We start from the raw sequence: 12,443 nt of genomic DNA on the forward strand, positions 1-12,443 counted from the left end.
GGGTCGAGGTTTGGCTCCAGCCGGCTAGTTTCTTCTTCAAAGTTTTGACAAAATTCTGCAAGGATGATCACTAAGTCAAGGGGATGGTCGAATGGAAAAACCACAATTGGAAATGTTTGCCAAGCATAGAGGTTTACCTTCAAGCATAAGAAACAGCTTCTTGGCAAGACCACTCAGGAAGGCCTCCAGATCAGTTTTCTTCCCAGTCAATTTGCTGACTTGGTCGGTCAGGGCAGCTTTATCAGTTTTTAGTCGACTGACCTCCTTGTTGGCGATCCCAAGAGCAGCTTTCAGATTGGTATTGTCTTGTTCAAGCTTGGTGACTGAAGCTAACTTCTCGTCAGCAAGCTTGATCTTCTCAGCTAGTTCGAGGTCTTTCTTCTGGTGGGCCTCCCTTACCTTACCTGCAAGTTACAGCAAGATCAGATTTTGAAACAAGCAAGGGGAAAAACAGTCGTCAGGATCTCACCAAACATACCTTCGGTATCCTCCTTTGCCTTCGTCAGCTTCTCCTGAACCAGCTTCAAGCTCAGCTCGAGTTGAGTGTGCTTGTTTTCCAGCTCAGAGTAGCGAGCCACAAGATCACAGGAGTTCTGCGAAGAACCAATCGACTAAATGTCAAATATAATTCACTTCCGAGTGAAAAAGGAAAAAACACACGTTTCTAAGACTACAGCCGAATACAAGCATTCGATCGTAGTCTCGGGGACTACACCCAGTGGGTGCACTCAGCGTGCCCCCACTAATCCTGTTGAAGATAAAGTCGACCAGTCGACCTCAAAAAAAAAGAGATGTATTCTTTAAGACTGTGATCAACTGCAAGCAGTCGACCACAGTCTCGGGGACTACACCCAGTGGGTGCACTCAGCGTGCCCCCACCGGTTTGTGAAATCCAGTCGACATAGTCGACTGACAGAAAGATTGACATCATAAAGCCTAAGGCCGACTGCCAGCAGTCGACCTTAGCCTTGGGGACTACACCCAGCGGGTGCACTCAGCGTGCCCCCGCTAACACGGAGTTTAATCGACACACCCAGTGGGTGACTACTATAAATTCCGGAAAGGAAAAGTTTTTGGTAGCATATCCAACAGAACAAACGGTGGTCGACTGACCTGAACATTGCTTTGGAGGGCAGAACTGGCGTCATAAGCTGCCTGGCTCGCATCCCGGATGGTCTTCAATTGCTCCATCATGATTCCCGCCTGGCGTATCGCTTCTTTCGCCGCGCCAGCTTGGTCCTCTGGGACGTGGTGCGTCGTGAAGAGGGAGGGCGGCTGAGCACTCGTCAATGGATCTGCGAAGGACACCGCGTGTCGAGTGGTGTTCTCTTCCTCTGCAATCAGAATCTCAGGCACCGTCACATCCTGGGACACCTTACTGGCGGACGCTTTCCTACTCCTCCTGCGCTTCGGTGGTTCTTCATCCTCATCATCATCAGGGAGATTGATAACAGCATTGGGTGGAGCTACGGAGAAGAATCAGGATCAGAGATCGCGAGTCAGTCGACTAAGAACGGCGTTAAGAATACAATACCTGGTTTCGAAGTTGATGCGTCCTCCATCTCGTGGTCATCAGCCCGGGCTGAGGTTTCAGAAGTAGCAGCACTGCAACTCCAAAGGATCAGTCGACTAACTTCAGCGTCGACCAGAGACAAAGTTCACACAAAATAAGAAGACTTAAGCAGCACGATTACCCTGATATAGTGGGGATGGACACCTTCATCTTCGGCAGGAGCTTGATCGGCTTCGACGAGGCCGCCCTGGGCTGCTTCGGCGCCTTTTCAGTCGGCACCGGAGAGGTGGTCCGAGGGCACTTGGTCGACTGAACAACGGTCGCAACCCCCTTGCCACGTTCAGTCGAAGGGTCGTGGACAAGCTTTGACCGCCTTTCTGAGCGCGATGGTACGACCTCCTCCTCCTCTTCTTCCTCGTCCTCAACGTCATCTTCATCACCGTCATCATCATCGTCGTCGTCATCATCCTTTGCAACGTCCGAGTCCCATTCCTCCTCTTCCTAGCTCTCGCCCCCACTCGCCTCACCCTCCTCAGTCGGAGCTTGTGCCTCATTGGGCATCGAGTACAGCTCGGTGAGAGCCTAGCAGATATCAAGACAAGGATCAGTCGACCAGTCGGCAAGATAAACAGAAATGAATGCGACAAGAACGCAGTGGAGAGCAGAGCAAATGTACCTTGTTTGGATCGCTGTTGTGGTCGAGTGGAGGAATCCTTCTGGCTCCGCGTGGGTTATCCTTGTTTCCGGTAACGGCTACCATCCATCTTTCCAGAGTGACATCGTCGACTGCTTCTGGATGGACTCGAGTCTCGTCTTCAGTCCCACAGTACAACCACATGCAGTGGCTCCGGAACTGAAGGGGCTGGATGCGACGCCTGAGGAAGACCTCCAGGAGGTCCATGCCCGTCACTCCCTCCCGAACCAACTGCACCACGCGCTCCATCAACATCTTCACGTCAGCTTTCTCCTCCGGAATCAACTTCAGAGAGGAGGGCTTGTTCACTCGGTCCATGGTAAACTGTGGGAGTCCACTCGACTGCCCCGGCGTCGACTGGTCCTGGCAGTAGAACCAGGTCGACTACCAGCCTCTGACTGACTCGGGAAAGGTCATGGGCGGGAAGGTGCTCTTATTCCTCACCTGGATGCCCAGACCCCCACACATTTGGACGACTCGGGTCCTTTCATCGCCTGGGCTCGCCTTCTTCACGGTCTGAGAGCGACACGTGAATATATGCTTGAACAAACCCCAGTGCGGTCGACAGCCCAGGAAACCCTCACACATGGACACGAACGCGGCAAGATAGGCAATAGAATTTGGGGTAAAGTGGTGGAGCTGCGCTCCAAAGAAGTTCAAGAAGCCACGGAAGAAAATACTCGGCGGCAAAGAAAATCCACGATCAACATGGGTGGCCAAGAGCACACACTCACCCTCTTCTGGCTGGGGCCGCCACTCCTTCCCCGGAAGCCTCGCAGCTCCATGAGGGATCAAGCCCTCGTTGGCCATGTCGAGGAGGTCTTTTTCTGTGATGGTCGACTGGATCCAGTCTCCTTGGACCCAGCCCTTCGGCAGGCGGGATCTAGACGAAGACCCACCGCGGCTGGTAGATCTCCCCTTCGCCTTCTCCGACGCCGACGCCTTCTTCACACGTTCCAGCGCCGCCGTCTTCTCCTTGGCCATGGTTGCCGGCGAGATGCGCGTGGGGAAGTTGTGCGGGGGTGAGAGCGAGCGCGCTGGACGGGGACGAAGGGAGCAGAGAGAGAGAGAGAGAATGTTGAAGCACAGTACAGAAATCCTCGTCGGGCGCATTTATAAGGTCCCTTCCGAGTGGATGACAGGTGGGCCCGGTCGATCTAATCATATCCTGGAACAGTTATGCAGACGGGATACGTGGCGAAGAAAGCGGCACGGAGATCGAGGCGTCTATGTCCCGTCCCATACGAACGCCGCGGTCCGCTCCGCTTCGCGCGCGTCCCCAAATTTCGCATCCCGCGGAATTCGCGAACGGCAGATCAGTCTGTCAGACACGGAGTTTCCCGCGATCCGTCGCTCGGAGATCGTCGAAGCCCGAAAGATCACTCGACGAAAGAAGAGAATGGATCGAGTCGACTGAAGACAAGTTGCTCACTGTCGACGAAGAGATTCTTTGGTCCAGAACAACGCACGACCAGAGCGCAAAGGTTAATCGGAAACGACATCAACTCCTTCCTCACTCGAAGCCTCAATCCATTCGGGGGCTAATGATGGGGTCGTGTACCTAGGGTAGGGTCATGACCTGATCTAAGTACCTTACCCAAGGACACCCTTAGAAGAGGTCGCCTTCTAGTCGACCAACGAAGGACTCACTTGACTGCATTGAAGGACTCGACCACGAAGACTCACTCGACCACCAGGAGGTCAAGAGGCACTCTGCACTGCAACGGCCTGTAATTAAGTAGGCTTTATGATAGTAAAGACACTTTATGTGGGGCGTTTCCAGTAACGCCCCAGACTTAACTCACCTTAAACCCTCTCCTACGTGGGCTGGCTGGGGTCCTGGCGCACTCTATATAAGCCACCCCCCTCCACAGGTAGAAGGGTTCGGCACCTTGTAACTCATATACTCATAATCCACTCGACCGCCTCCGGGCTCCGAGACGTAGGGCTATTACTTCTTCCGAGAAGGGCCTGAACTCGTACATCCCTTGTGTTTACAACCTCTCCATAGCTAGGACCTTGCCTCTCCATACCTACCCCCCCACTCTACTGTCAGGCTTAGAACCACGACAGGTGGCGCTGCCGTTGTAACATGCATATGTTACTAGTCTATGTTATTACCTCTATAATGCATAGTATCATAGATTGGTATCATAAATGGTCTCATTTATTGCCATGCATGACACATAGTAGCATCACATTTTTTTTAGAATAGTAGCATCACATTTATTATGTTACTGTATCTACCTATGTTACTATAACCATCTCTCTCTTCTTTAATTGTCTGCCACATAAGCATGTTTGCAAGTCCTAAGTATATGATACTACTTATGTTACCCCCACTATGGCCAGCCTAAAAAATGCTATGTTACGTAATCTTCCTTAACTAAACTTTTCTCCCACTCCGATTTCAACCGGGATGGGCCCAGCCATTAACCCTTATCCAATTAATTACCTCCACATCATTCTTTACGTACAATCCTAACGTAATTGTACATGGGCCTAGCATTACTCTGAGTTCCACTGAAATTTCTTTTGAAACTTTTGACATGCCAAGGAACATTTTATCAATAGGATTCTAAACTGCCTACCATGAGCACGAATCCGAGGCTGAGATCGTGGTGGCAGGCCCAATCCCCTTGCGCCGTCGGAAGGGGAACCAGAGCCTGCCAAAGCTACGGGCGCTGGACACCATCAAGGTAGGCATGGCATGGAGCGGCCGGCGTCCTCGATCTGACCACAGCTCGAGGGCGGCCACGGGATGCCATCCCCAGTAGGATTCCACACCGCCTACACTACAATTCGAAAGGGCAAACGATAAAATGCACTCCCTCTTTAAAGACATATAAAAGCGTTTAGATTACTAACGAAGGGAGAGTATCAAAGTTCGTGTGCCGATGATTTTTTTTTTTGCTCGTGTGCAATATTAGTATTTCTAGCAGTGCCATGAACGGCAAGTTCATGAAACTTGTTGAGAAATAAAAATATGCGATCAATTGTATGGGAGGGATGCCTCTCAGGAGGTGTCTGTTAGGGAAAAGATGTCTTCCAACACATCCCTTCAGCATGTATATAAGTGGGTCTTCCACGTTGTAATAGATCTAAGAGAATCATTTGTGTCTCTTCTTTGTCTCCTTTACTTTGGTACTATAATAAAACTGAAGGAGTTGCCAACGCATTAATACAGTTCTCAAACGACAAAGAAATAGTAATACGTGTGATGTTAATATGTTACGGCCTCCCAAGCCTGTTGCTAATTTCAGCAAGTATCGAGGGGGATCTCGTCATCAACTCCAAGAAACCATCCATGAGCGCAACCTTCTTTGAAATTCCCATCCGCCACCACGAAGTCGATGCACTCTGTCTTCAGCTCCGGGCAGTTGTACGTGTCGGCACAGTCCAACACGGCGGCGACCGTGTCCACCGACACGTTGTTCAGCAGCCTCCGGGCGCACAGAAGCTTCAGCCGGTTCAGGGCGTACCGGTCCGCCGCGGCAGGGACCGGAGCGCCTCGTCCTCGCCGGGGTCGCTTCCAAGACCGGCGGGAAGGTCGTCCGTGTATATGAAGCGGAGCATCGCCGTGAACGTCTCGGGGTCCATGTCGCGTACCCTGACGGGCGACGACGGCGAGGTGGCCTCCAGCATCGGGCCGCTGAACATCGCCTTGAAGACCCGCGAGCGGGCGGGGAGAACAGAACGGTGGGCGCGCAGCGGCGCCGCCTGGTCGTCGCCCACGACGAACGACACGTCCGTCAGTGCGGTGGAGTCCAGAAGGCCGCCGAGATCATCTCCTATGTCCGACGGCGGCACGGCTATCCCCTGTTTCATCGGGAGGGGCTTGCCGTCGTTGACAACCAGGACCGAACACCTGACCGTGACGCGCCCATTGCTCCTCTCGTCGTAGTTGTGGAGATCTCTCTGGTGGACGAACTGATCGAACCCCCAGAAGTCATCATCGCTGTGGTCGTCCTCAGGTGAGTTACTGAAGCCGAAGACATGCACGGCCCGCCTGTGCCACAAGAAGCGTGACGCCCCCGCCGCCAGCTGGTCGTTGCCCGTAATGGCGGCGTCGAAGATGGCCGTGACGTCCTTGGCTTCGTCCATGAGCTTGAGGTACACGGACACGAAGCTTCCGACGTCGTTCGGGTAGCAGGCTATCCGCCATTCGTACCCTCCGGCGGAGAAGATGTCGGAGTGGAAAACGTGGTCGCATGGAAACTGATCGATCGACGAGTAGTTGAGCTCGAACTCCGCGGCACCGGTGGGATCCGACATTGCCGGACGATTGATCGATTATACGTACAAAGCTAGCTGGTACTACTGTTTTTTAGACAGAAAGAATCGTGGGCTCCGTGCGTTAGGGTAGAATGCTGTCTATTTAGCATTTGACTGTTTTTTAATTCGAGAACATTCAAATTTCTGGACAAATAAACAGCTAACACTTGTATGTCCAAAACCTTCCACCCCTACAACTGTATGTTTTGTATTTGAAAGAAAACGGTTCGGGCTAATCTCTGACCCGGTTCGCCTGGACCCAGCTCTCCTACTCCAATTGAAATAGGACGATCTACAGGTCAGCAACACTCCTATTCCAATTCCTTTAAAAAAATACTCCTACTCCAAATGTTCGCTCTCTAAACCTCTTACATGAACAAATTAGGAGGATCTTTCTCATCTACAAAAGAGATAGATCAATAGCAAACTGTAAATCTGGGAAGTTACATGAACTTTGCAAGCTACATGTAGCAATTAAAATGACATGAACATGGAAATTACACTAAAATTCTGACGTGGTTTCCATGTAAGCGGGTAAAAACAATGTAAATACAAGACATATCAACAGCAGCTGTAAATCTGGGAAATTACATAACCTTCGCATGCTACATGTAGCAGGAAATTACTCTAAAATATTGAGGTAGTTCCAATGTAAAATCGGTAATTTTCAGAAACATTCAGTAGCAGAAACTAATGACAATGCAAGTAAAAACGGATGACACTGAAAATACCCAAGAGTTATACTGAAAGTGACCAAGATTTACAATGTAAATCCCCCTATAAATTACATAGTACATACACAGTAATTACACTGCAAGCACAAGGAATTACACCTGTAAAAACTGATGAGATTACACTAAATTACAGTGTAAGTGAGCAGGAATTACAGTGTGAAACCCAAGAATCCAAAGCTTGTAATTACATGCAAGTGACCAAGAATTGCATTGTAAAACCTCTATAAAATACAGTATACATACAATGTAATTACACAGCAAGTACCCATGGCTTACACTGTAATACCCAAGCTTTATGACGAAAGTGCTTACAGTGATACACAGCGAAGAATACAGAAAAAAATACACAGGGAATTAGAATGAAATTATGCAGGGATTTGCAGTGATGAAGTTATGCGGTAAAAACCCAATAAATTACAATAAAACTTCAAAGCAACTTCACTATAATTTACAGTGTTAGTTCCGAGGATACACTTGGAATACCCCAACTATTGGAAGCAAAAATACATAAAGTACAACGGTTTAAGTACCCAACAAAATTCGTCTATATCTAAATGGTTTGTTGCTCAATATTATGTTGATACTGGCATCTTTTGTTCAAATATGCCAGATGAGGAGCATGATAAAGACAGCAACTGAAGATGATCTACTGAGATTGTCACAGGAAGAACTCATTCTAAATGTGAGTTACACATTTGTTTCAGAATATGTTGAAAGACAATATAGGAACATTCTAAATACATAAATAATAATGAAAGCTCACAACAAATATGCCGCAGGACACATTTTCTATCACCGCGCTTCTACATTCCGACATTATTCATGGTAAAAGCAAAATTCAAATACCACAGAGCTACCAATCTGAGAAAAGCACAACTATAGAAAAAAAATTGCCCTTTTGCTTGCAGGTACACTCTGGAGATGGGCCTATGAACATGGAAGCGGATGATAATTTCCTTTCAGGCATTTTACTTTCTGAAATGACAAAAACACAAGGGCCACCCAAAGAAAATACCCAAAACAAAATCAAAATAGTACAAGAAATGGAAAACACACTTGATTCAGATAGAACTTCAAAAGAGATTTGTCAAACCCCCCTTCATCACCAGATAGTTCCTGCAAAAATATATTAAAAAGTCGACAGACTAAAATTAAATAAAACAACCTCAGTAACTAAAAACAATAAAATAAAGCTAGATAAGAAGAAAGAAATAACTACCGTAGACATAGGATAAGAACCATCTTCTGCAAAGTCGTTAGGCACAATAGGTTCACCCACAGAATCTGCATTCTCAAGAGATGATACTAACCAAACATCCGGATGAGAGACTTTCCGTAGCCTACTCATTAAACTAAATAAAACATATAAACAGAATACATGAAGGAGGAAAAAGAAAAGAAGTAAAATAGTAGAACAAATCTCCATACACTTCATTAAAGAATACACATGAACAGCTAACGCAACGCTATTTACTAGACAAATCTAGAAAGAACACAAAAACAATCATCAACCTAAAACAGGAACTCTGCTCAATACTACTTCAACAGAGACACACTAGCACAAGAAAATAAGAAAAATAAAAAAGCAAGAAAATACATGAATTGCAGTCCTAAAAGCATGCTAATTACGCTGCAAAATCAGAGGTAAATCAACTGTGATCTATCTGACAAATACGTTGTAAGCCCTACAACAAATACAGTGTTGAAGCATTCAAATTACAGTGTAAATCTGCAGTAAATTACAGTGTAAGCCCTCCAATTCAAAGGTAAAATCCACTGTAATCTACCTCGCAAATACCTACAACAAATACAATGTCGAACCATACAAATTATAGTGTAAAACTATGGTATACTACAGTGTAAGCCCAGACGAAGAAGCCGATGTAATCTATCTGAAGCATATAACAATTACAGTTCTCAAGCATATAAATTACAGAGAAAATCTAGGGTATACTACAGTGATGAAGCATTTGAAAGTAGTCTATCTAACACAAACTGAACTGAAAGCCCTACAACAATTACAGTGTTGTACCATGCAAATTACAGTGTAAAACTGGGAAATAATACAGTGTAACTATGCAACAATTACAGTCCTGAAGCATACAAAATACAGTGAAAATCTAGGGTATATTACACTGTAAATCTGGGGTTAGTAAATTAAAATGCAATTTTAGGCATATACAGTGCCATCTGAGATAGAATACACTATAATTTTAGGGTACATTACACTATAATTACAATAAAGAAGCATGGGGATCACACTCCAATTATGGGATACATTACACTTCAATTCTGAGGTATATTGCACTGACAAAAATAAGAAAAATCCATGGACTGACACTACATCAGCACTACAGGCCTAGTACACACAAATTCATTGAGATTCAGGAACCAGGGAAACTGAACACCTATATCTAACAAGAAAAATTCATGAGGGATTCAGAAACTACCAAGAGCAAACATGTGCAGGTAAAACACATAAGGAGTCAACAATTCAGAAACCATAATAGAGCCGGAAACTTAAACAAATAGCACCTACATCTACATCAGAAAGGGCCGGGCCAAAATCAAACTAGGAAGGGCAAACAAATTCAGAGGAAGGATACACAAATTAGCTACTACATCCACATTGCATAAGCCAGTAGAATCCCAGGCCAAGCCATCTACAACTACATCTACCGATAAAAATGCAGGCGGAATAGACACCCAGGCCAGCAGAAATAAAATCGACAGGGGAATCCACCACTACAACTACAACTTCGCCTACCTCTACATCTACGGTAGAGGAAACAAATCAGCAGGGGTGAAAACGACCACAACGACCAGATGACCTAGAATACCCGATGACTGACAGAACAAATCACCCATCTCAGGCAAGTAGAAGGGGAGCAAAATGGCAGACTACAACATGGCCGCAACATGCACTTGCCACGGATCCAAACAAGAAACTCAGCCTAGATTTTGAAGCTACACAGCTACAACACAAGCAAAATCATACCTGCGAGGGCGAGAGACAAGAACAACCGACCGCGGCAGCCAGGGAACGAAGAGAAAGAGAAGAGAAAATAAGATCGAGCGGTGGAATATCTCGGAATCCACATGAACAGAAGGAATTGTCTCCTCTACTCCACCTCTCAAACTCTCTCTCTCTCTCCTCGACATTATCTAAACAGAGCCACCAAATGAAAGAGGAACGACACCCACTCCCAAATACAAAAAGGAAAAAAAATCAATAGTGCCGGGCCGGGGCGACGTAACGGGCTGAGACACAAAACCACGCCCGACAATAAAACCAACCCGAACAAAACAGAACCTAGCGCGAATCTCCGCACCAGAACGGACGAACATAGATTTGAATGACGACGAATTGGAAAACACTCGACTGTAAAATAGCAAATTTATATAATTAACCACGATTATGTTAGCTTGTCCGGCACGACTCGTAAACATCACCGATTCGTAGCGGTACTAGTCTTCTGGTAAATTGACATAGCTCTGTTTTTGTTTGTTGTTTTTCTTTTTTCGCTGTTGTCCATAGCATGTGTCTTTTCCATTTTTTAGTGCTGTTGTACCTCATGTTTATTACGAGCACTAAGACTGGTTATAGTGGGGGTAACATAAATAGTATCATGTACTTGGGACTCACAAATATATATTTTTTACGGTGGAAACTTGAGAGCTTTATTGAATAAAAGCGTTCTCTGCGCAGTCAGCCAAAAGGCTGCTAATCAAGAAGCTAGGAGTATTGTCTAGCCAGCTCTCGGTCACGTCAATCGTGCAAGCATGCTTGGCACAGATATGAGCCGGACCGTTAGCTGACCTTGATACATGTTGGATTACAAAAGAAGTAAAACTACTAGCAAGCTCTCCAATCTCTACTAAGATCGGTGCCACGACTGAGCATGAATCGTGGCGATTGGTCCAGAGGTTTACTACCTCCAAACAATCCGTCTCGAGGACGACTTTCGAAAAACCCCTTAGCTTGGTGAAGATGACACCATCTCTAGCTGCCATCGCCTCCATGATGAGGGGATTTGTCACACCAGGATATGGCTTGCTCCACGCCCCTTGGAAGGAGCTCGGAGATCTTGCAACTCCTCCACCGCCCCCTTTGCCTTCCTCTCGCCGAACAGCGGCGTCGGTATTGATCTTTACCCACGGAGAGTCAGGTGGACGCCAACCATGACCTGGTAAGACTAGAGCGTGTCGTCGAGGTACATCCAGTAGTGCTAGTGACTCCATGGTCCTCCGAACCGAATGCGCTGGATCAAGTCTGTCTTCTCCATGTGTCAGCTTAGTTCTCGAGTGCCAGACAGACCACATAACTGAGACGATGATAGCTCGCTCCTTGTTAGTGAATCGATCCTCGCATATGATATCTTTGGCCCATGTATCCGGGTGTAGTTGTGGCAAATGGAAATCAAAAAGCTGTTGTGCTTCCTCCCAAAAAAGTTCTGCATGTGAACATTTCAGCAATACATGCTCTAGATTCTCTTCCTTTGCCAAACAAATTTTGCACAAATTTGTTTCTCGTAGATGCCTATGCTTGAGGGTGCTCTCGTCTGGCAGTATACCTCGCAAGACACGCCAGAAAAACACCCTCACTTTTGGTATAACATTTAACTTCCACAAAGCATTTCACATCCGTTAATTATCAATTGAGGGACCGGTAGCCTGCCCTTCCTCTAGAGCTTGACGCTCTTTGTGAGTCATTAGAGCTCGGTACGCCGATTTGACGGTGTAGTTGCCTGAATTCTTGTGTGCCCATGCAAGGAAATCCTCACCTCCACCTGATCGAAGAGGAATATTGAGTATGGCTTCCGCATCAGGTGGAATGAAAGTGTCCTGAACCAGTTTGCCTCCGCCATGTCCAGTTGTCAGAGTGTATCAGTTCACTGACCCTGGTGATAATGGTGTTCGGTGGTCGAAGGAGTGGGGACATCTTTGTGGTCGACGGGATCCACCGGTCCTCCCAGACCGCTATGGACGATCCATCGCCAACCCGCTTGATCAACCCAGTAAGCAAAGCTTCTCTACCCGCTATGATTGCCCTCCAAGTAGCAAAAGAATGCTTCGGGGCAGAAGCTTGCATGAAGTCCGTATCCGAAAAATACCTGCCCTTGAGGATACGCGCACATAGTGAGTTGGGACTCATCAGTAGGCGCCATCCCTGTTTTCCTAGCAGAGCCAAGTTGAAGGTGTGTAGGTCGCGAAACCCCATCCCACC

At 47.0% G+C, this 12,443-nt stretch overlaps 1 long non-coding RNA gene and 1 pseudogene across 1 annotated transcript; both read right to left on the minus strand.

The window, feature by feature from the left end:
• Window positions 1–5,438: 5,438 nt before the first annotated feature.
• LOC119314866 lies at window positions 5,439–6,482 on the minus strand (annotated as a pseudogene).
• A 1,384-nt stretch (window positions 6,483–7,866) lies between these two features.
• On the minus strand, window positions 7,867–10,398 carry LOC119315278. Its single transcript, XR_005152664.1, has 2 exons — window positions 8,436–10,398; window positions 7,867–8,332 (listed from the first exon to the last, which is right to left on the minus strand). It is a non-coding gene; the product is annotated as an uncharacterized LOC119315278 (long non-coding RNA).
• Window positions 10,399–12,443: the final 2,045 nt, after the last annotated feature.

The sequence above is a fragment of the Triticum dicoccoides genome, chromosome 6A (genome assembly GCF_002162155.2).
Source record: "Triticum dicoccoides isolate Atlit2015 ecotype Zavitan chromosome 6A, WEW_v2.0, whole genome shotgun sequence".
NCBI classification, from domain to species: domain Eukaryota; kingdom Viridiplantae; phylum Streptophyta; class Magnoliopsida; order Poales; family Poaceae; genus Triticum; species Triticum dicoccoides.